The sequence below is a fragment of the Ceratotherium simum genome, chromosome 14, assembly GCF_057802395.1.
Source record: "Ceratotherium simum simum isolate JZ-2026a chromosome 14, ASM5780239v1, whole genome shotgun sequence".
Taxonomy (NCBI): domain Eukaryota; kingdom Metazoa; phylum Chordata; class Mammalia; order Perissodactyla; family Rhinocerotidae; genus Ceratotherium; species Ceratotherium simum.
Genome location: NC_141913.1, coordinates 13662208 through 13687664, shown reverse-complemented (window position 1 = coordinate 13687664; position 25457 = coordinate 13662208). Strand labels below are relative to the sequence as shown.

Genomic DNA, 25457 nt, shown 5'->3' with positions numbered 1-25457 from the left:
TTGCCATTTCAATGATGTTTTAGAAAACAAGATTGAATACAGTTAGGAATAGTGTTTCTAAACTTTTTAAAAATCCAGACCATCTTTTTCTATACTATACGTACATATACATAATCACCCTGGCGTAAATCACCTCCTTACACTCTGAAATTCTGATAGATTTCCCCCCTAAGGGAAATATGCAAAGCATTCCCCTTTCCCTAACCCCCCTCTGCCCCCCACCCTCAGTCACACTGAGAGTCATTCACAGTAGCACCTCCATCCTAACAGATTTGGTCAGGCCTTACTTTCAGTCATTGTAATATAAAAACCAATAGGTATTTCATTTTCCAATTTTAAAATTTATGTTCTGATAGGGTTTTACTTCTAGAAATATGACAGGATATATACATATACGTTCTTAAAAAAATCAAAGATCTAATGAGTTACTAAGGAGTTACTGGAAAGCAGGAGGTTGGAGAGGGTAACCAAAACAGTGAAGGTGCTTCTGCTCTGAGGGCATTTGTGAATCAGGTTGATCTTAAGTTCAGGTTTTGGTGGTCTCCTAGAGTAGGAAGAAGCAGACAAACACTAAAGCCCAGAGCCTGCCCAAGGAGAAGTCTAATAGGAAAACCCCATCCCATAAAAAGGAATATTTTTCTAGGCCTCAAATAACTTTCCAAAATAATTTTCCAAGGAAAGTGATCGGCTTGCTGTCAAAAATAACCAAGCACACAAGGAAACAAGGCACCATGATTGAGAAGAAAAGAGACTCACCAAAGATTAAGCTATTAGATGATTAGAATTGTTATAATAAAAATATATGTGCTATATATAAAGAAATAAAAGATAAGCTTTAGAAGATCTGCAGGGAAAAAGATATTTAAAAATTACCAGGAAATTTGAAAAAGTGGTTACTTTTAGGGTGGGGAAGGGTTTATAATGGGGAAAAGATGCAGAGGGAACGTGAACTGGGGTTTCTGGGGTGCTGACAGCACTCTATTTTGGCTTGGATAGTGGTTATGGGACGTTCATTTTGTAATTATTCTTTAAGAATATTGCAGAGAGGGGCTGGCCCAGTGGCTTAATGGTTAAGTTCGCACGCTCTGCTTCGGCAGACTGGGGTTTGCAGGTTCAGATCCCCGGCCTACTTGTCAAGCCATGCTGTGGCGGCGTCCCATATAAAACAGAGGAAGAGGGGCATGGATGTTAGCCCAGGGCCAATCTTCCTCAGCAAAAAGAAGAGGATTGGCAATGATGTTAGCTCAGGGCTAGTCTTCCTCACACACAAAAAAAAATGAATATTGCAGAGAGGGAGAAGGGATGCCCCTCAACAAAATTTTATATTACAAGACAAACTATGCTTTCTAAAATTACAAAAACTACCCTCTTTCCCCTTTCTTCCCCTCAGGATTCTGATCTGCTCACCTGTTGGAGAATCAGCTGGGTAATGTTTAGGGCTGGAGAGTATAGGGGAATGACTGTAGAGAGAGGGTGTGAGGAACCACACATGCTCTAGCAGTCCCCTCTACCCCATGGATCTGTACTGGGGAAAGAAATGTGGGGGAAGGCTAACAGAATATTCGGACGGAACAAATCCATTCCCTTTATTTGCATGCTTGGGTCCTAGTCCATATCTTCCCTGAGCTCTGAAGCCTCATAACTTCTCCAATCTGTTCTTCTCAAGAGCATATCTAACCTAAAGTATTAGTAACCACATACCAGAAACAACTGACAATAAATTACTAACACTAATAAAATATTAGGGATATTATTATATTATATTATATCGTATCATATCATATCATTATTAGGACAACTATGAGACCATGTAATTCTTTTAGAATTAAATTTTTAACAGCTTTATTCAGATAGAATTCACATACCATAAAATTCACCCATTTAAAGTATATAACTCAATGTTTTCTGCTATGGTACCAGAATTGTGCAACCATCACCCACAACCTGAGCAGGGAAAATTCTCATCTACCCAGTTAGTCACTCTCCACTCTCTACCTCCAAACCTAGGCAACCACTAATCTACTTTCTGTCCCTCAGAATTAAAATTTATGCTTTTGGTTTAATTGCCTTAAAGCAAACTATTTTCTATTATGAATGCCTGAAGTTGCCCCAGATCTAATCTCCAGGAAATAATTTGCTAATTCAGCCTATAATTGTTTTCTGTTTGGGGCACTGTGTGAGTGGCGCCACCTTGAGGAACTTGATACGTGCGGAGCAGCTTCATAGCAACACGCTTGACCTGAAGATGATCTCTCCTCACCACCATGACCCACCCATGCCCCAAACACACACACACACACATACACACACACACACACAACCTAACAGGGTGGTGACAGAAAATGCCAACACAACTGCACATAGGTCTTGGTCACCAAAGCTAATAGGTGAATTGTGTCCTCTCCTTATATAATGTACTGAATACAGTAGTTGTGGAATTTGGCCATCATAGAATCTTGAGGCATATAATGTGTAGAGCTAGATTTCCATGAAGGGGGAGGTGAAGCCTGCTTGGGAGAGACAAATGAAGAACCATCTCCTTCGGGAAGTGGGCCAGTAGAAATCCCTGCCATGAACCCACGGAAGTGGAAGGAGAGGCTCTGTGAGGCAGGCACTGGGCAGACTCAGGGCTCATCACTTTGGTTCTTCCTTTTTGCATATTCTGTGTGTGGTGAGTAGACTTTGCTTCTGGGAGCATCTGTGGGAGACCATTCTTTTGTCCTTGAGGACAGGGAGGAGGAGCATTCAGTGAAAGCTGCCTGGGTCTTTGTGGTCTATTTCTTGGAGTTTAGATTATTTTGCTCCTGAGATACTGTCTTAGTCTTCTCCAGCTGCTATTACAAAATATCATACACTGAGTGGCTTAAACAACAGACATTTATTTTCTCACAGTTCTGGAGGCTGGAAAGTCCAAGATCAAAGTGCCAGCAGGGTCGATGTCCAGTGAGAGCTCTCTTCCTGGCTTGCAGATGGCCACTTCCCTGTGTCCTCACATGGCCTTTCCACATGGGAGTGAGGGAGGAGAGAGAGAGAGAGAGATCTCTGGAGTCTCTTCTTATAAGGGCGCTCATCCTCTCATGAGCGCCCCATTCTCACGACTTTGTCTAAACACAATCACCTCCCAAAGGCCCCATCTCCAAATACCATCACCTTGGGGGTTAAGGCTCGAACCTATTAATTTTGGGGGACACAAACATTCAGTCTATTACAGCTACCCTTGGATGCATATGGCCTAAATCAGATGTAACATTATGAGCAAACCCTCTCATTAGTTAAACAGCATACACAGAATAAATTTGAATTAAAAAGGGGCAAGGTATTCTTCATCTGTAAATTTCCCCTGTTCTTGTAAATAGTCTTTATCATGACGTTTGGGAGCATCTTGAATCTTAGATTAAACTGTTTTTGTAGAGGAAAAATAAATAGGTTTTTCCCTTCTAAGAAAGGTAAATCTTAAAATTTGTGGATTCGAGTGGTAAGCGAGCGTGCTACCAAGCTGCTACCAAGTCCGTACAGCTCAGAGAAAATGACACGGCAGAAATGAGCCGGCAGCGGTGCCAAGCTGTTTCCTTTAAAATTCCAGAGGCTCACCCAGCCCTTCTGGTTTCCTGGAATGCTTTCACTCGGTCGTCATGTGGTAGCTGAGGAAAAACCCTGCAGCATCCATGAGTGAGCTGGAATAACACCTCCTCTGCTGTCTGGGACAGACACCCGGAGTGACGCACACGCAGCCCTGCACGTGCTCATCAAGGACAGTCAAGGACACAGTGGCCAGTCGCCTAGAGGCTCACTCAGGGACAGGGTGGCTCAATCCACTCTCACAAAGGGACAGTTCACACCGAGGTCACCAGCACCCACTGTCTCACAGAAGAGGCTGACATGACCACATCGCTCAGACTAACATCGGCCAGGCTCATTCTCTGTGTCATGAGAAAGGTGGAGCAGAGGTGACTGGGGGAAAGTCTGGTTTCCCCTAAGCACTGGCATTTTATTAATCTCATCTCAAATGCTGTCACTCACCCGGAAAGGTCCTAAATGCGCCTTACTTCCGCTTCTGAAGCAGCGGGATGTGGCGGCAGCTGTCTGGGAAATATAGAGGCTGCCCCAGGAGGAGGGAGGAAAAATACCAGATCCAACTGGACGGGTCAGAGGAATGCAGGCAGCGAGGGAGAAATGGGAACATCCTCGCTGAGGTCCAGCCACATCCTCGGGCTGGAGACCCAGGTTGCTGCGAAAAGTTCCCTCAGCTGGGAGGCGATGAGAAATGCCCTCATTTTGTAGGGGACTTTTCCTTTTCACAGAGCCTAGAAAAATCTCAACGAGAGATGTTATTAGCAGAACTTAAAATGGATTGAGTCCCTTATATGTGAACTTGTGAAATGTGCCTTATATATGTGAAGCCTGGAAATAGGAGATTAATACCAGGGCTGGTGTAAATAATGGCTATTAATTGCAATTAATAACATTAACTATAATTAATAACAATAGTATTAAGCATTTACTTTGTTTTAGGTCCTGTACTAGCACCTTTACATATATTATTTCACTTAATCTCTCAACAGCTCTATCTCAGAAGTACTTTTAGCATGCCCATTTTATAGATAAGGACACTGAGACCATCACGAGCACCCACGATCACTCAGCTAATAGGAGGCAGATCCAGAACTCAAATCAATGTCTGTGTGATTCCAGGATTTTAAGCTGTGGCTGGAAGGGATGACCCCACTCGTGCTTTCAAAAGTGAGTGTCTTTCCAGTATAAGATTGCATCCAGCAGGTAAGGAATTGGGAAAAGATGAGAGGAAATAACTACCCCTCTGCCACCCCATTCTGGGACAAGTGGATGTGACAGTGCAGAGCTCTGTAACCACGATCTGGCCTTATTCCAGGTCTTTCCACCCCAGGCACAGGCTGTGTGAAGGGGGTGGGGACTTGTGGGCACATGGACTGAATTCTGGGCTCCCTCTCCTCCCACATTCCCTCTGCAGAGCCCATCTTGGGGAGATAACTTTGTCCATCATTCCCAGATTCCAAGCCAAGCAAAATCTTGAAATAACTAGTTTAACTGTGGATTCAGTAGGAACACCCAGACATCTGAGGGTCCACAGGTACCCTTCATTTTTGAGAAACCAGCCCAGGTCACTTATTTTTAAGGTGAATCTTGGTGTGCATCAGAATCCCCAGAGGGCTTATTAAAACACAGATTGTGGCCCCACGGCCAGAGTTTCTAAATCCGTAGTTCTGGGGTGGGGCCCGAGAATTTGACCCACAAGTTTCAGGTGCTGCAGACACTGCTGGTTGGGAGACCACTCTTTGAGAACCCTATTTTAAGAGATGGAAGCTTTAGCTTTGTCTGTTATTTCATTTCTGGGCACTTATCACTGCCTTTTTAAATGTGGTAGCAGCTCTTCTCAAGGATTTTCATCCTTACCACCTGTGTTGGTTTCCTATTGCTACTGTAACAAATGACCACACACTTAGTGGCTTAAAACACCACCAATCATCTTATGGTTTTGGAGGTCAGAAGTCTAAAATCGGTCAGCAGGGCTGTGCTCCATTATGGAGGCTCTAGGGGAGAATCCATTTCCTCGCCTGTTCCAGCTTCTAGAGGGGGTCTGATTTTCTTGCCTTGTGGATCCTTCCTCCAGCCTCAAAGCCAACAGCAATGTAGCATCTTCAGACCTCTCTCTCTGTCTCACCTTGACTTCCACAATCACATCTTCTCTCTGACCCTCCTGCCTCCCCCTTATAAGGACTCTTGTGATTATATCGAGCCCTCCTAGATAATCCAGGATAATTATTTCATTTTAAGATCCTTAATCACATCCACAAAGTCCCCTTGCCACGTAAGGTAACATGTTCACAGATTTCAAAGATTTGGGATTTAGGGGCCATTCTTCTGTCTACCGCCCCACCCATCCTACCACCTGCTTAAGCAGCAGGTGTCCCTCCTATCCTGTATCACCCTTCCCACAAAAGAGACACCAAAACAATATCAGGATTTGCATGATGCAGTCCTCTCTTCTGGCTTTCCTGATAATAAAGTAGTCTTGCAGGAGGGCTTGGGGGGCTAGGGAGTGAAAGAGAGTGCAAGAGGAGTGGGAGATGGAAGGCCTGTGGTGCCTAGGAGAAGAGGAAAGGAGTGAGTGAAGTGCTCATCGAGATGAGCCTCTTAGATGGTGCCCAAAGCACCTACTAAGTCTCCCCATACTTGCTAGACTTTCTAGAGTCTAGAGCCACAGTCCCTCCCCTTCTGAGTCAGGAGCCTCCAGTACCCCCACTGGGCTTGCTGAAGGTCAGCACTCACCCCACGCTCAGCCACCAGCACCACCTTCCGGGCCTGCCAGAAGAAGAAAGAGGAACTGTATTGAAGGCTTTCTTGCCTTTTGAATTTCTGGTTATTACCTTCAGAACTTTTCGGGGCTGAAGTCGCAACCTCAAGGCTGTGAACTGTCTGTGAATATGTTCGTTTGCTCAGGCTGCCATAACAAAGTACCATGGACTGGGTGGCTTGAACAACAGAAATATGTTTTCCCACAGTTCTGGAGGCTGGAAGTCCAGGGTCAGGGTGCGGACAGGTTGTTTCTCCCAAGGCCTCCCTCCTTGGCTTGCAGACGGCCATCTTCTCCCTGCGTTCTCACGTGGTCTTTCCTCTGTGAGCACGTGCCCCTGGTGCCTCTCTTCTTGTTAAGACCCCAGTCATATCGGATTGGGGCCCACCCTAATGACCTCATTTTAATTTATTCACCTCCCTAAAGACCCTGTCTCCAAATTCGGTTATATTCTGAGGTACTGCGAGTTAGGACTTTAATATATGAATCATTGGAGGGACACAATTCAGTCCAGAACAGTGAGCTAGAACCCAGGAGATTCAAAAAGGTCACTTCCATTCTTTCTGTGTAACAGGTGGGCAAGGCGCAATTAGGGGGAGTGGGGAGAGGAGGGCCGAGCTATTGACTTTAAAAGTGGGCACCTCGACCCAGAACTGCCTTCTGGTAAGTGCCTTAGGTTCAGGAAAGGAGAAGGCAGAGGAAGTCAAAGAAGCCCCACGAAAGCAAGGCTCAGTCTTGGTCTTTGTAGGCAAGCAGCAGCATTTAAGTCTCACCCTCCAGAGAGCCGACTCCCCGTAGAAGGTTTTTTGCTTGATACATAATTCATAGCTAGTCACAGAAATTTCACCAAGTCAATACACACCCTGGACACAGAGGAAGGAGCAGACAGTGAGTGATTGTGTTTGATGCTGTCTGGAAGGGCTGTGTGATAGAAATGATTTCATTCCCAAGGCATGGCGCTGAGAGGGAAGTCAAACAGCCCGCAAGCTCAAACAAACTGAACAAACAGCCTTATCTTATTCTTGATTCAGGGGTTCCTCCTTCTCCAAAGCCCTTAGGGGCAGGACACTGAATTGTCATTGTTCCAGTAAGTGCTGTGGCAAGGTCCTTCCTGGGACATCTGTCTCTGTGATTACAGGACCTGGGATCTCTGACATTTTTCCTTGACAAACCTTTACTAGTCGCTGGTCAATCTCACTATCCAATATAGGCTTAAAGTATATATATATATATATATATAAAGTGAAATAAGCCAGCCACAAAAAAGACAAACACTGTATGATTCCACTTATATGAGGGACCTAGAGTGATCAAATTCATAGAGACAGGAAGTAGAATGGAAGTTGCCAGGGGCTGGGGGGAGGGAGAATGGGAAGTTGCTGTGTACTGGGTACAGAGTTTCAGTTTTGCAAGGTGAGAAGAGTTCTGAAGATTGGTTGTACAACAATGTAAATGTACTTAGTGAATCGTACACTTAAAAACAGTTAACATGGTAAATTTTATGTTGCATAATACTTTAGCACAATCTTTTTTTTTAAAAAAAAGAATGCTAGAAGCAATCATGTAATAGAACACATAGTCTGGGTCAGGCCAACCTAGGCTTGATTCTCTTATCTGCCACTCACTAGTTTTGGGGCAATGTTCTGTTTATTTCTATGTAATGAATCACCCAAAACCTTAGTGCCTTAGAGCTACAGCATCATATGATTATTTCTCAGTTTCTAAGGGGCAGGAATTGGAGAAGAGCTTCAGCGGGTACTTCTGGCGCAGGGTCTCTCCCGAGCTTGCAATCCAGTGGAGGGCTGGAACAACTGGGGGCTGTTTGGGCATCTCTCCCTCTTCATATAGTCTCGAGGCTTCTCTGTGTGGTCTTTCCACATGGCTAACGTGGGCTTCCTTACAGCATGGCACCCTTAGGACAATTGGATTGCTTATGTGGTGGCTCAGGGCTCCAGGCAGGCAGCTGTCCTAGGGAATAAGACAGAATTTGCATCAACTTTTCTGATCTAGCCTTGGAGGTCGGGCAGTGTCACTTCCTTCACACTCTCTTGGTCACAGGCAAATCACACACCTCCCCAGATTCAAGGGGAGGGGATTTAGACTCCACCTCTCCATGGGAAGTGGCACAGTTCTAGAGCAGGGTTTGGCAAACTAGGGCCCTTGGACCAGAGCTGGCTCACCTCTCCCAGCAGCCATGCCCGTTCATTTACATATTGTCTCTGGCTTTGCCACAATGGCAGGGTTGAGTGGTTGGAACAGAGACTGCAAAGCCTAGGTCCCCAAAGCCTGAAATATTTACTGTACGTCTCTTTATAGAATAGTTTGCTGACACCTGTTCTAGAAGAACATGTTAGATGGAAGATACCGTGGCAGCCACCTTTGGAGAATGCCTTCTCCCACAGGCAGGTTATCAGCCTCTCTGAACTTTACCTCCGTCTCCAAGTCTATAAAATGATAATCATGTGTAAAAAGTTCTTAGCACAATTCCATGCCTATAATAAAGTATAAAATTTATTTCTTTCCTTTCCAGGTTTAATTATGATTTGAGAGCCACAGAAAGGTGTTTGCTGCCACTACAGGTCTATTAGCAGTGTCAGAAATTCCCAATTCTAGACACTCCTTGGAATTAAGGCAGACTTTACAGAGATCTCCTTTTAAAATACATATTTATTACTCTTTAGGAAAGAAAGTTCTACAAGAATTCTTTTGAAAATGCAATCTACCCCCGTCCCCAATGCATTCCTTTATCAGGCTAGCTAGATTTTTACCTATTAAAGAGCAAGTACCTAAGGGAATAAAAGAAATCTGGTAAATTTGAAATTGAGTGGGTGGGGAAGAGCAGGATGGAGCAGATCTCTGCTTGCCAATGGAGAGAAAACTCAAGAAACTTTACCTACTTTCAGTTGTGTTCAGGGCTGCCTCTGCCTCAGACAAAGCAATGAAAAACGTTTCCTTGGCCTTCCCTTATCCATCCTACTGCCCAGACTTGCTATCTCTGCTCCAGCCTCCTCCCACCCGCCAAAACATCCCTTGGATTTTTTTCTCTCCTCACCTAAACGTTTCCAAGGCCAATCCTCCAGCAACTCCCGGAGAGATTATCTGCTCGTGACCCCGATTTCCTCCCTGCTCCAAATTCCAACAGGGTTCTACTGGAGCCTGTTTATTTAGTGCATCTGAACTCTCTCTCTTTAGCAGCAAGCTTCTATTCAAGAAAATAGAGACCCCCAACTGGCACTTATATGGTAACATTAGACCTTCTGGTCCCAACTTTTCTACTCATTTACTCAAAAACCACCAAAATTATCAACTCTATTTATGCATCATTAAAAAATTATTTTTTACCTCCTTTCCAAGTTATGTTTGACTCTAATGCCTTTTAAAATCTACTTAGCTTCACCCTAAACTGTGTTGGAAGAATCCTTCCTTCTTAATGCAGCTATTTGTCACCATATTATTTTTATATCAAATATTATGAGAGTTTTGGAGGCAGTGGGAGAGGAAGTATGCAATTTGATGATTAGAGACCATTCCCTTTGGCCCAATTAATTTTTACAGTATTTTCCCCCTCCTATTTAGCATAGATTTGCAATTTAATGCGAATTTTATAAAATATTTTTGTGGTATCTCCAGAGCTCTGACTCAATTCAGTCAAAGACCAACTCAACTTATGCTGCTCCAGGAGAATTGTGGTTTGGAAAAATTACTCAACTGGCTCCCCAAGGAGTAACATCTATGACTATTACTGCTGGTCCTGCTGCTACTGTAACACCTGCAGAGCCCGTTACAATTTACAAGGGGCTACCTCTTTACTGTTTGCTGTAACCACCATCTTAGAGTTATTGTCCCATTCTACAGATTGTTATAAGATGAAGTATAGAATAGTTAAGTGTATTGCCATTGGTCACAGACCTACTATCTTACAGACCTGGAATTCTAATTTTTGACTCATCCAGACATTCCTTTCATTCGTAAGTTCGTACTTCCTAAGTGTCCCAGACACTGGGCCCTTTCAACCAACATTGTTTTTCTTACTCTTTCTCCAGAATGCCAACACTTTTTCCTGAGAAAAGTTTTGGTTATTTTTTTTTTCCCCATGGAAAGATTTGCCCTGAGCTAACATCTGTTGCCAATCTTCCTCTTTTTTTTTTTCACTCCCCAAAGCCGCCATGGATGGTTGTATATCCTAGTTGTAAGTCCTTCTAGTTCTATGTGAGCTGCCATCACAGCATGGCAACTGACAGACAGGTGATGTGGTTCCACACCCAGGAACTGAACCTGGACCGCCGAAGCAGTGAGAGTGCCAAACTTTAACCAGTAGGCCATCAGGGCTGGCTCTGGTTATTTTATATCCAATACCACTTTTAAAATAAAGTGCTACCAACATTTCACTTAAGCTCAAAGTTTTTTGACAGCATACTTCATAATCTAGTCCCTCTTATATTAGTGATAGAAAAATGGACTAAAATGACAGACTTTGAGAGATATTTAGTGGAAAAGCTTTGGTTGTTTTGCTTATTTTTATCTCAGGTAAACATCTGGGGAATAACTAAAAGTAAAAATGTGTCTGAGATAGTCAATGTTTCAGAAGTACTTTTATGACTGAAACTATGAATGTGAAGGTCACATGAAATCATAATTTTGAGTGTCTGTAACAAGAGCATCGCCAGTCGGTATACTGAACAACAGAGTTGTAACCTGAGATTCAGTTTGTTTTATCGCCTACCACCTACCTGCCACTATACTAGATAATTGAGACATCTGGTTGCCATGGAGATGGGATGGCATAATCTGATCACCTTCATATAGAACTATAGCCTCAGAGTTTTGCAGGCCCTTTGCACAGGACCATGGGTGCACCTGGCTTAGTAGCTGCTAAGACAAAGCGAAGGCATTTTTCTTATGGAATTGTTGATGGTGGTAGCGTTGTTAGTGTATCCTGGTTATTGAGCACTTACTGTGGGTCAGGTAACATGCTGAGTATTTCTCATCTATTACTTCATTTCATCCTCCCAACAACCTTATAAGGAAGGTGTTCTAATCCTCATTTTACATAGTAAAAAACTATTGTTTAAAGAGATTAAGCAACCTTCCCTGGTAATGCACTTTTAAATCATGGTCTGCCTCCCAAATTGACATTCTGAAATATGCAGTATTGCGTCTCAGGCATGGGAAGCAAAGCAAAGTTACTGTTGTCTGTTTGATAGAGTTCTAGTAATTTAAGCAGATAATTTGAGAGCTGGTATCCCACTATAGTAAGGAAATTTGGTTGACAGGCCTTAAGCAGAGCTTGAGAAGTTCTGTGATTTTAAATGCTCCAGTACTCCACGTAAACAGAGTGAGCTGGTCCCAGGCACATCCTGCCCTCCCTCCCTCCCTCTCTAGCTGCAGACCTTCCGTGTGGACCGTGAAGGCAGAGGGAAACATACTTGCAAGTGGTGTTTTTGTTTTGTCTTTTCTGAACTGAAGGGTGATAGAGTATGAAAAAGCTTTAAACCACTGATAGGGATCCATCTTGCAAGACATTAGAAATTCGTGGCAACTTTTGCGTTTTCCAAGGTTTAAGACGGCAGAGCCGGGAGTCAGTCATGTTGATTTAAGGGGAGTGTGTTGAAAAGACCCCATGGGGCTGTGGTCATGGGGGAAGGTGAAGGCTGCTGAACCCCAATGCAGGCCATCCGGAGACAGCAGTTGGAGGCTGGGATGAGGTACCATGGAGCAAAACTGGTAAGGAATTAGCTGAGGAGCAGAAGGGGCAAGCCACAACTCCCACCCTGGGAAAGAGCTTTCACTTATAAAAGAAGCAACCCCTTCACAGTCAGCTTTATTCTCTCTGTGCATCTCCTCCTATCGGGGTGGCTACAGGGCTGACATGGGAGAGCATGGGACTGCTCGAAGCTGGGTGGGCAAGGAAGGCCTCTAAAGAGAGGATTTATGAGTTGAGACCAGAGTGATAAGATGAAGTTTTAATATTAAACACAAGGGAAAGGCATCCTAAAACGTGTACTCACATGTGCAACATTTGTGCAGGGCTCTTCATGCTGCAGAAACCCAAACATCTGAAAAGTATAGAATTTACCCTCTCAGGTAAACTCCCCTCAGGGAGTTTTCAAGATGGTTTTTGTAATATTTGAATGTTGTTGTATCAGATAATATAGGAAGGAGAGGAAAAAGAAAAGAGCCCACTTCCTGTGTGTCAGAGATAAGTGCCACACTGTGTCACCTTACACTATTATCAACTTCTTCATTCATCTCATTACACTGTGAGATCATCAATGCCGTTACCCTAACTCGATAGATGAGGAAAGAGGATAAGAGCGTTGAATCATCTGAGGTCACGTGACCTGTAATTGGCAGGTCACTGGATTTGCACCAGGTCTGGCTGACTTCAAGGCACTGCCTTTTCCAGTCAATGAAGGACATTGGGCTACCAAGGCTAAGAATCTCTTTGAAATAAAGAAAATTTGGTCTGGTGATACCTTGTGTAATAGAATTTGCCATATAGAATCATTTAATCCAACATGTAAATAGAGTAATAAATAAAGATCTACCTGATCACTAATTTTCCTCTGCTTTCATTCAAAAGCTTTGGAATAGGATTATAACAAGAACAATGAGTTCTAGTATAATAAAGACATGTAGGAGGTACTAATGGAAAACAATGAAGTGAATCTTTTTTTTTTGCTGAGGAAGACTCACTCTGAGCTAACATCTGTTGTCAATCTTCCTCTTTTTGCATGAGGAAGATTGTCCCTGAGCTAACATCTGTGCCAATCTTCCTCTATTTTTTGTATGTGCGTCGCCAACACAGCATGGCTGATGAGTGGTGTAGGTCCGTGCCGAAGATCTGAACGCATGAACCCGGGCCACCGAAGTGGAGCACACGAACTTAACCACTATGGCACGGTGCCAGGTCCCTGAAGTGAAGCTTGATGAACGAAACAGAGTTTTCCAAGAAAGGAAAGACACTTGGCATATATAAAGTCATTGCATGAGTGCCAAGCCAAACAAATAAATAAAATTTTAAAAATAAAATCAAAGTGACTTAGATGGTAAAGGCATTTATTTTCTCAAATAATAGGAAGTCTAGAGGCAAGGCAGCCAACGAAGTTATCAAAACCAGCTTCTTGCCATTTTCCCACCTGTCATCCTCAGTGTGGGTGTGTCTTCTCAGGCCGATGCTCCTGTGGTCCTGTGATGGCAGCCACAGTTCAGGGTATCTCTTGCTGATGACAATGTCTAGAGGAAGAAAAGTGATGTCTTTGCCTTGTGTCACTTTAAATAGTAGGAAGTAAACCTTCCCAGAAGCATTCCCATCAGACTTCCCTTCCTATCCCTTTGTCTTGTAGACCTGTGACGATTTATCCTCCAAATCTAAGGAGGGGCCCACTTCCCCGAAAAGTCATGGCTGCTTGGGAAAGTCAACAGCACTGAGGTCCTGTTAGCAAGGAGGGCAGTTAACGAGAAAGCAAACAGCGATGTTTGCCACAGGCATAAAGGCGTGTAAAAGATGGTATTCTGGAAACAATAAATTGTTAGATGTGAAAATGTCAGGAGAGGGGAATAAAATCCGCTGCAGCCAGATGGTCTAGGAGTTATATGCCAGTGTATGGCTGTGTCTTACCAGTCAGTTTTCCTTAAGCTTTTAAAGACAGTGAAATATCAAACAATGTTAAAAGGTTTTCAATATTCTTTTTTTTTAATGGGGCAATCGTATAAAATTTCTTTCAAAAACAAATGGTTAAGAAAAGAAAAAATATACAGCAACATATAGGATAAAAGCAAAATTACATAATTTAGTCAGGTGTTGTTGCAGTGAAGACATAATGTATCTAATTTTTATTCTGACATTTGTACTTTTTTATGATTACAATTGTAATGCATGTTCATTTTTTTTTAATTGGAAAATTCATAGAAGCCCAAAGAATATAGTAAAAATTATTCCTTAGTCCATCACTTGGCTATAGCTACTTGATGTCAAAGTTGGGTCCTCGTGTACACAGTAGTTTTATATAGAGTCACAGTCATGACTTTTTGTTTTTCTTTTTCTTTGCACTGCAGTGTCAATTTCTTTTTAGCATAATTTTCTGTCAGAATTCATAAAATTCTGTTAAACAAAGGCAAGCTACTGCTGGTCGGTTTAGAGGGAAAAAAGCAGCAAATAAAGCAAATGCATACACTGGCTTATAAATCATAGAATACAACATATCACATTAGGAAAAAGAAATAAGTAGTATCGCTGTTGTTTTTGTTTCTTTTTTTCCCTAAAGGAGTGTATTTCTGTTTATTGACTTTCTACTTTCTAGAGCAGGTTATCTAAACCCAAACTATAACGTAAGGAAATAACCAAGCCTGTCCTTGATAGCAGGGACTTCTTCAGAAAGTTCTGGCACAGGAGGGATGGGGGAGGGTTACGCCAACTGAGGCCAAATCTCATCCTGGTGAATTACAGCCTTTTTCTTAAGAGTGGTGGTGAGTCAGGGTACCAGGACCTCAGCACTAAGAAAGGCATTAGGACCTCTTGTTGACACGTTCAGGAAAGTTGTATCTGTTCCTTCTGCCTCCATGGAATGGCCACTACAAGGGGTCAGGATGTGCAAAATTCTTTAATTTTTCACTTAAAATTTTTAAGAAGAAATCTGAACATCTCGCCCTCTAATAGAAAACAGTAGTGAGATTGTTTTTAAAAATGTTGGGACCTGTCTAGGCAGGCATCCATTATGGACGTTGTTAGGTTTTGATTTTTTTAAGTCCCCTTTTTCTTTAATTTTATGATTCTTTTTCACACAAACTTGTCAGTGGCACTATCAGTTTCCAGGAAACGTTTTTGTTTTATGTTTGCTGCTTGCTGTTAAAAATCGATAGAAAGGCAAACGATATCCTGCCACTGAAAAGCTGTTTGACCTTGGGAAAGTCACTTAAACTCTCTGGTCCTTAAAAGGAGAAAGTTGAAGCCAGAGGTTCAGAGTGGCAGACTGGAAGAGATCTTAGAGATCATTGATTTCTGCCCTTCCTTTTATATATGAAAGATCTGAGATTCAGAGAGGTCAGTGACCAGCCAGAAATCCAACAGCTGTCTCCACCTCTTATTGTTTTGATTTTTAAGAGGAGTCCAGTGGGTTTGAAAATATGAACTGTGTAAGATGTGAAACATTTGATGCACAATATTTATCCAACAAATATTTCCTGAATGCCCACTTGGATCTCAAAGTCTGGTAGGGAATTGAGAAGATCATTATAATGTAATAAGTGCTCTGTGAGATAAAAAGTGGAATACTCTAATGAGAACTACGAGAAGCATTTACAAGGACATTCCAGAAGTCTTCCTGCAAGAGGTGACACCTAAGCTGATACCTGAAGGAGAAGACACCAGGAAACTTGATGGTTTGAATAACTAAAGTAAATGTGGTGGTGGGGGGGCGGGTGTAGAGCTCTGGGACCTGAAAGATGAGCAGGAACCAAGGTATTCAGAATCTCCAAAGCCCTGGGTGCAAGACTGTATCCTCAGGGCAGACCTCTTGGCTGGAGTGACAAGATCTGTTCAGTGTCTTCAACTCTTGCTCTAAGTGTATAGAACAATTTGGAAGCAGGGACAAGACAGACCCAGTGAGACCAATTAGAAAAGTATTTCTCAAAATATTTTGACAAACAAAATACATTTTACCTGCTGCCCGGGATGTACACAGATCTGGACACACACACTGAAGCAAGTTTCACGAAACAATACTTGCTTTTCCTGTTTGATACACTTTGACATTTTCTTATCTATTTCATGTTTTAAATGGTGAAACGGCACGGCCCACCTCAATTGATTCCAGGACCCATTAATAAGTCACAACTGGTAGTTTGAGAAACTGTGAGTTAGGAAATTGCTGTGATCCTCCAGAGAGGAGATAATAGGATCTAGGGAAGCAGAAAGATAGATAGAAGGATGTGGAGTGATGCCAGAGGAATTTAAGAGATAGCAGAGAAGGAACCAAAGGAATTAGAGATAATGCCCCGAGTTTTGGCTTGAACTCTGGGTAGATAAAGGGGTCATTTGCTGAGATGGGGAGTTAACTGAAGATCTATTAGGAGGGTAAAGATACTGAGCATTTGAGAAATGCCAGTGTGTTTTTTTGGTAAATTGTGGGTTTTTTGGTAAATACAAACGTATCCTTTAGTTTGAGGCATATCTGAAGAAAAACCATCTAAGGACTACATTATGTAACTCCAGAAAGTGTTCAAGTTTTACAAAAAGAGGGAGAAAAATGGTGGTGATGGAAAGGAGGAAATCGTTCATGGTGGGGTCTGGGCTCTGCGCTGAGTCTAAAAATTCTACCGGGAAAGAAGGTGAGTCAGGCTATAAATCCCAGGGAAAGAGCCCAGATCAAAGACTCACCTGGAGCTAGCAGGGCTTTTGTAAGGCTGAGAATAGGGTAACTACAGCCTCTGGCTTTTCATTGAGCAAAGCTGTTGGCAGGAGTTAGGTTCTTTACACACAAAGTTGGCATCAGATTTAGAATTCACAACCACTAGTTCAGAAACATAAACGGCATTTCTTATAAAAATGGAAATCCATTAATTTTATCCTTCGTGCACGCTCTCTGACAGCATCGGGTCAAAGGGAGTTTTTTCCCTTCCTCTTTTCATAGCTTCCACAGTCCCAATCCTTCTCCTTCTCAATCTTTTATTTTACAAAACAATAGAGTGGTGGTAGCCTGTTGCTAGTTGAAGATTTTGAACAATAGGTGTTTCTGAGCTGGGTTTATTGAAATGGTCTTGTCTGTGTCCTGGGGGAGATTGTAAATGAGATGTCAACAGGAGCTCCTTTGTGTGGATGGCATTCAGCCTGAAAGAGAGGAATTTCCTTACTGTGCTAGTATTTCAAGTAGATTTGTTGCTGCTTTTGCTAAAACTTTTTATCCAACTGCCTGAGCTAACAGCGCTGAATGAGTCACTCGGTGTGATGCTGACTTCCTTCCCTCCTTAGCAAAGCCCTGACTCAGTCATTTACATTTAGAAAGGAAGGCTCCTAAGAAGATTTCTTGGCTTTTCATCAGCTTGAGCCTCTTTATTAGACCGTCACGTAGATCTGAGCTGTCAGCAGTCCTGTTCCCCCGGGAGAGGGCAGCCAAGCCTGGCTGTTTTTCTCTCTCCCTGGAAAACTTGCTGTTTTGCTCGCTTTCTTTTTAAAATCCAAGGAGAGTGACAAACACAATTTCCTGCCTGAAGCCTTTTCCTTTCTCCCTCCCTCCCCTTTTTTTGCAAATGACAGGCAATTTCAGTTTATAATTACCAAGGGCTGAGGTTTGACTAACTCCACCCTTAGCAGATAAGGGAACCGTTTCATTACCTCTCAGCCAGGTGCCTGCGGGTGACAAGACGTGCCTTTATCTGGAGACCTGACAGGGTTATCGGCAACTGCAAATGAACTGAACCTCTGAGCCGTGGCCATCAACAGGCTTCCCTTGCCTGTGATCAATTTCTCAACTCTTTATTGGTGGTTAATTTTGTAGTTAACTTTGATCCAAAGACTAGCACTGGTTTCCTCTAGTTTTTGCGCATTCCTGCCGCTTAGCACTTCAGCAATCATATCGCAATCGTAATTATGAACAATGTAAATTGCAACCATGTGCAATCCCATAACATGAACATGAAATTCCAACCTCGGCCCCAAACATACAACACACAGAATATTTTATCATCCTCTGGCTTGGTAGATTTGCAGTGGGTATAGTTGCTTTTTCAAAGAGTTGATACTTAATAAAAATCTTTCACTCGTGATAGTGGAAATCCAAAGTAAGCAATTGTATTGCCCTTACTTTCTATGGTTCCTTTTGAAAAACAGACTGTTATCCACACCAACAGACAGTGCAGGGCTTGTTTAGTGCTTGATCTTGTGTCTGCAGTTCACTAACACATCTACCCACACATCAGTTTATTCTTTAATTCAAGCTGTGTTACATGGATTGTATCTTGGTTATCCCTTAGGTTGGAACTGTGGTATAAAAATGCATATTTTGAAAATGATTTTCAAACTGTGTACAAGGTAGTGCTTTAATGAATGAAGAGTGCCCTTGCAAATAAACTTCTAGCTGCATCAAATTAGCGTGGTGCCCTGCCTGGACATAGCAGAGAGCCACCCTCCTGTCGGTACAAATTATCGTGGGCCAAAAACAGAATGTTGGTTTTATTTATTTTGCTGTGAAGTCAGACTATAGCTTGAGGGTAGGGGTTGAGAATGGGAAAGAGAGTAATAGAAAGGATGAATTAAAAACCACACACAACCTTGCAAATATGAAGTATTAATCTGCAAGAACTCATCAGACTACACCATTCTTTAATTTATATAGACATAATTCCACCTTGCAGGAAGAAGCCAATTAAAAGCCCCTACTAGCACCCCTATTACCATTATAATAAAACCCCAAAAAGGATGTTCTGAGTACAGTGTGTGAAACACACACAGTGATAAACCAGTGAACACCCAGAAATCCAACATAGTCAAGGAAAAGAGACAATGTCAGATCCATCACCAAATCTGATCTTGGATTCCTCTTTTCCTTAACCATGTAGAAACCTTGTCCACCCACAAAACCAAGCCCACCACCATCCTGGCACCACCCATCTTCCACCTTCTGCATGGGCTTGGTTGGGACACAGCTCTAATTCCAGGACCTGAGATGCCTCTGAAGGAGGAAGTCCTCAGCAGGAGCTCTTACTGCTCCAAGGCGTCTGAAGGAGTGGGTGGACATCATTCCTGCACGTGCAGTTCTGAAAGCCATTGGCCAAAACCTGACCTTGGAAGTACTTGCAGTGTGACTGTCCTACCTCTTCCTGCAGACAGACAGGTCAGAGCACGTGACGAAGGGGCGCTGCTCCAGACACCCGGGCTGTGTCATGTATATTAGCTTTCTACAATCCAAAAAGTTCTGAATTCTATCAGCCCACTTGCCCAGGAATTCTATCTGAATTCTAAGCACATTTCACTAAGAGATTCAGATAAGGGTTTTTGGACACAGGCATTGTTCTCACAAGGGTTCAAAGGAGAATCTTGAGGACAGAAGTATAAGGTGTGGGAGATTAAAATTGGCCACCCTGAAATATGTCTCTTTACCTTGATTATTTTCTCTGACAGACATTTGGCCTCCCCCAAACTGCCTAAAGAATTTAACACAGAAGACCTGTTTCTTCACACAGAGTCTTCTCCAGATCTGTGTCCTCATCTGTCAGGGGCACAGTTGGATAATGAGGTGTCATTTTAAAGCACTGATTCCGTTACTTGATTGTCAATAAGGGGCTGGTGTCCTTCCTGGGCAAGTGATAGAAACAGTATTCCACAGGTTAATTCAGATCGTTTTTCCTGTTTTTTCTTTGAAAAGGGGGGTTTTGGAGAGGAAAGAAGAAAGGAGTAGGATGAATAATTAACTGCCTAACTACACAGACCAGGGCCTCCTGTGGCCTCCCACATGCCCTGCTCTCCAGGCCCAGGTAATTATTCCTCATCATGCTGAAACCAACAGGAAGGAATGGTGGATGCATTTTCTTTCTTCTTTGCTTCCCCACACATCCTGTTTTCCTAGGTTTGGGGGTTTGAGTTCGCCTTGTGCAAAAGCTTCTGCTCCATGTCAAGCCCTCCCTCCAGGCCCTGTGTGCCCAGGGCAGCAGCATCAGGCTGCTTTGATAGGCCTGCCCTCTCTGCAATGCCCAGAGAGTCTGCCGGTGAGCAGGTTACCAGTGAATCCAGCCTGAAGTTTCAGTTAGGACGGAGCCTGACTGGACTCTCATGAGACGTGACCTACCCTGGTTTGTACACAGGCCACTCACCCTGCACAGACCTCTCTCTTTCTCGAGGGAGACAAGTTGGTGATACGTGCCCAACACCCTGCTCCCATCTAGAAACAGTCAGCTACTCCAGACAGCCTCGGGGTTAGGTACACTTGAGTTCTACTTTGTTCACAGCAACATGGTGGAAGAGTCCTCTTTGGTCGTGTGCTTCCAATCCAGATTCTTCCTTGTATTCCAGGCTCCAGATCCCATCGTGTAGGTGATACTCATTCTCATGAAATGAGACCTGGAGGTAAAGTTCTAGGCTTTCAGATATTCATCTTGCACAAGCAGACAGAGCACAGAATAATAAGTCAAAGAATAATAAAGAGTGAAAGGAACTAAGGAGAAGAAAGGCAGCTGCTCGGGGAAAGGGCAGTTAGCATCATGGGCCCCTCACATGGCTGTTTGCTCAGTGCCCATGGGGAAAGCCAAGCAGAGAGGATGGAGGGAATGAGGTGGCTAATCCATAGGAGCAACTGGTTTCAGCTGATCTTAGGCTGGCCTTTCACATACTAGCTCCATGTCAAAAGTTGGCCAATCACAATTGCTCTTGGCCAAAGCCAAACAGAAGCAGGCATTGGTGACAGATTATCTTGCAACATCCAAGGTCACAGAGAGTGGTTTTGCTGAGTATTCATTTTACTTCTACCCTAGTGACTTCCCTTTCCTGATTTTTAGTCTCTTTTTCTTTTTCTCCAGGAAGTCTTTTCTCATCCCTGTTCATTCCTTCATGTAACAAGTATTTACCACAGTATGACTATGTGCCACACATGTCCTAAGTACTGTGGTCACATCATGAATAAAACAGACAGCAGTGCCTGACCTTCTGATTCTTACATCCGTAACTAACTCCTTTCTCTCAGTGTGTTCAAGAAAAAAAAATTCACCAAACAGAATGTAGGAAAGTATTGCTGAGAAGTGACATCTGACAAGAAATGAAAGCTGGTCGATGAGAAGCTTAAAAGAAAAATGTCCTTCCCTGCAGCTGGCACCATCATGACTCCAGGCCTCCCAGGCATGCTGTCTTTCAACAAGACCCCATCTGCCCTAACCCGAGGAGTTGGTAGACCAGCTGCCCAAACAGGAAACCTTATATAGTTCTGTAACTCTGACCTTGGGCCTTGAATCTTCCCCTGCCGGTAAACAGTCCATTCAACCCAGGAAGACCTGCAGACCTGGCTGGGACAAATTTTGAAAAACATACAAATATTACAAACATTGAAAAAAATCCCTAGGTTCTAGAGGAAGTGATATATCTGATTCAATGTTAGAAATCACTTCATAAAGTAATGGAACAAATGGAAATTTAATCCTAGCAGATCAAACTGCCAGGGCAGTCGCTTGTGTACATGGATGACTCAGTAGCACCTGTTGGAAAGGCCGGGGAAAATGAGCCATGAAATCCTGATGGCATTCCCTACTGGAAGCAAGCCCTGCCTTGCGAATTAGTAAGCCCGGTGTTCTCAGCGTCCTGACTTCAACATTTGTGCCTCGTTCTATGAAGACTGTGACTCACCTTCGCTTCTGGTCAAATGATTCTTACTCAGAGCCCCAGGTTTTTAATCTTTAGTACTAAATGGTCTGGGCAAATACTAGCCAAATGTCTGTCTACTTTCAAGATGTTCTCCAATGACTGATTTCAGGCAACAACTTGTTTTACATACACAACCCTCAATTTCTAATATTATTTAACTTGTTGCCAAGCTTCATTAAAAGTCCACATTAGAAGCTTTAGACCTCAGTCTCTGGACCTGGGCCTTCTAAAATGACTTTCCTCCAAACATCATTTAACTTCCTTTAATTTAGTTAATTAATGGAACTTTCTGAAGAGAACAGTTACTTTAATCTGAACCTCTTTCTTAGTTTCCAGTTAACATTTCCAGAGAGGGAGAAAGAACAGACTTCCTCGAGACTGGCTGGACCTACCAGCAGCTCACAACCGTACTCGTTCCTCCAAATCAGAGACAGAGAGCTCTGAGGAAGGAGCACCGAGAGGAAGAAGACTAGTTAAAAATCCTGGCTTGGGCATCTCTGTGGGTGTTTGCCCCACACAGAGATAAAAGAGCTAAGGTGGGGCTGCAAGGCATGCTCTCTGGGAAACTGGGCCTGCAGTTTGGAAATCCTAAGTAATCCTTGCAAACAGACTAACTGGAAGCCAGCAAGGCAAATTAGAAATGCTTCCACCTGAGAGCAGGTTTTCTGTGTACACCCTACAAATTCAGATAAAAATGGAAAAAGCAAGTCCCACCTAGCAGGAATCCTCAGTTTCTTGGCTATTAATCCTCACTGCCATCCGCCTAACCAAATGGCCCCAGCAGTTCTTGCTTTTCAACTTGCCACCAAACACAAAATGTTATCTTAGGTGCTGCTTTAAAAAAAAAAAAAGATCGGCAACCTTAACCCAGAAATATTATCCTGCACCTAGGGTAAAATTTCTGTTAAGGCGATAAGTTAAAAAGCAAGACATTCTGAGTCTTGACTTCCACTCTTTATGTTTTTTGGAAGACAGTGCAGCAAAGACGTCCACCCCTTTCCACAGCGTGACTTACCTTGGAGCTGAGCAGCGATTTCAAGGTACATCAGTGATGTTCCGAGATTGGCCACAAGGGGGCACTCGAGAGTAGGGTTGCCAGCGCTAATTACTTTGTTTTCTCAGCCTTTTGGTTGGGAGGGACGGAGCGGGGCTGGGTGTGGGGGGTGATGGGGGAGATGGCAGCTGGCTTTAAAAAAATCCATTTGTTCTCTGAAATTATGCTACTTGCCATTTTATACGGCAGAGGTTGCCCCGTTACCTGTTGCCAGGTTCCCGAGAGTGCTTGGGGAAAATGTGGGCGAAAAAGGTAGAGCACACAGCTTCAGCTCGGTAGCTTGCAAGCTCTTTTGAGGGAGCTGGAGCTGGCATTTGGAAAGCAGCTGCGTGGATTGCCTGAGCATTGTTTGGTTGTAGTTCTTGCAGAGGAGTGGCTGCGTCTTACATCATTTCCAGGCATGAAGTGCCTGGGGCTTTTTCTTTTTTTCTTTTTTAATGACTAATTCTGATCCCTCCCTCCCTGGATTTTGGTACAGTGCGTGCACTGTATGCTACAGCCTCACCTCAGGAAGCCCGAGTTTTGTAGCAACTTGTTAAAATAACTTGAGTGCCTCAAAAAAAAAAAAAAGTTGTGACTCTGAAACAAATCTTTCCCTTCTTCCTTCTGAGAACAATGTTGTGTTTGATTAGCTGCAGAGCGCAGCTCCCTGAAAGATCTGTTCTCCCCACAAGAGACAGGCTGCTATCAGTTGAATAGATCTCGAAGCCAGACATGCCCAGGCTTGGGGCCTTTGTCTGGCATTGGGAAGTGTCTGGAATACTAGTAACTACCAACTGGCGAGTCTTATGACTATAAGAGTTATTACACCACCCCTCCCTCTCTGTCCACATTCCCTCTCCTCCCCCTACACGCTCACACAAGCTCGCTTTTTTCTACTTCGACGGAGAAAAGGTTAGCTAGTCTGTGTGGTTTCCGTGGAGGGTGGCTTCAGTGGACGTCGTTCTCATAGCCACGTTCCTTGAGCCAAAACTAACCGGGAGAGAAGGCTAGGAGAAGCCGTGTGCCCCTTCCAGAAGCCTGGCTCCCCTCTGCTCTCCGCCTTCTCAGCATGGGGCCGGCAGGGCACGGACCACTGACCACCACACTTTGGGTGGCCTGTAAATGTTAAGCTGTAAATATTTTGAACCAAGGGAGCGATTTTTCCATGTGTATTTTGCTTTGTGGAGTTTCTCCTTTTTTGCCATATTTTTAAGGTTGCAGCTGGTGCACCCCTTGTTGACCACTCCACATTCATTCATTCTCCCAACCTTTGAGAAGTTCCTGCAGGGCGTGAAGTACTGTGCTAGGAGCAGTTTCTCATGGAGAGCATGATGCTCAACTGGCCAAGGCGTTTAAATGGAAGGTTTAAGGGGGGGATGAATACAGATGGTTTGGGTGAATGAAAAGAGATGGGCTTTGGAGCCCTGAGTACACTCACTTGACCACTTAGTGGCTGTGTGACTTAGAGAAGTCAGTTGCCTGCTCTGAGCCTCAGTCTTACCATCACACAAATGTGGATAGTGAGATCTTCCTCTGTCATGAGACCATGTTGATCAAATTCTTAGCACATCGTGTTCTCTCTCTTTGGTGACTAGGTTGATCTAATGACACATCAAGTGTCTGGACTGATTCTCCATCTCCTCATCTTTGTTTTCTCCTGGGTTCGTGCTTTTGTCCTGTGAAGGCCTCCAGCCCGACCACTGATTTGTCTGGCATTGGGGAGTCCAGCCTCTGTAGCACCCCACCATGAGGAGCACGACCTCCACAATTCATTGTAAGCTCGGAACTTCTGGACCTACTTGACTGGAAGCAGCAGTAGCAAACTTCTCTATTAGCAGTTTTGCCTCGTCTGTGCCAAAACACCTTCCCAGGATGCCAGAACATCCGTCACTGCTACCAAACAGCCTTGTTGGAGACTCTCCCTGGCCTCCTCTCTTGGCTTCCTTCTTCAGCTATTTAGCATCACTCTCAATGCGTCTTTTCTCAAATTAGTTTCTAGATTTTATTTATATTCATAAAGCCACAGGAGCTCAGTTTGGAAGAAATCTTGTCAGCTTCTTCAGGCCCCCTTAAGATGGTGGTACAATTTCAACAACTTCCCAACCAAAAGATGAGCTGGTCTGTGCTTGAACACCTCCAGGGACTTGGAGCTCACTTCCCAGTGAGGTCCCCACATTCCATCTCTGGACAACTGACTACCAGGGAATTATTCTTGATGCCTCTCTGAACTTTTACTTCTGTGGTTTCCCATGGGACCTCATACAGAACAAGTCCATGCCATCCTCTACACAGTAGCCTTCAAAATAATTGAAAACTCCTCTGTCTTCCTTCTCTTGCTCACTAAACATCCCCTTTTCTTAAACCACCCCTTATAAGATAGAGTTTTTCTCTCCTCGGAGCACCCTGCGATTTCCCCTTAAGAAGAAGGGTCCAGAATGAAATGCAGCACAAGGATCCTTCCATTTTTCTAGAAATCACACTTCTACTCATACACACCTTCATAGAAATAGACAAATTACCTCTGTTAAAACCACAAGTCCACTCTTCCCATCCTATATTGTGCAGTAGTCATGTCCCACGTTTAGGTCCTTCCACGTTTCTTTTTTTTTCCTTTTGGCCTCTTCACATCATTTTGCTTTCTAAAGTAGCCTCTAGTTTCCAGTTACCTCTCTAATATGTTCTTTTTTTTTTTTTTTCTGTGAAGAAGATCAGCCCTGAGCTAACATCCAATGCCAATCCTCCTCTTT

The 25457-nt window shown here is 43.5% G+C and overlaps 1 protein-coding gene and 1 long non-coding RNA gene across 10 annotated transcripts in view; one reads left to right on the top strand and one right to left on the bottom strand.

The window, feature by feature from the left end:
- DLGAP1 (DLG associated protein 1) overlaps window positions 1-25457 on the top strand; it is an 853945-nt gene that overhangs the window by 754876 nt on the left and 73612 nt on the right. The window lies entirely within an intron of this gene.
- LOC147915265 (uncharacterized) lies at window positions 7811-9554 on the bottom strand. Its single transcript, XR_015554271.1, has 2 exons — window positions 9229-9554; window positions 7811-8299 (listed from the first exon to the last, which is right to left on the bottom strand). It is a non-coding gene; the product is annotated as an uncharacterized LOC147915265 (long non-coding RNA).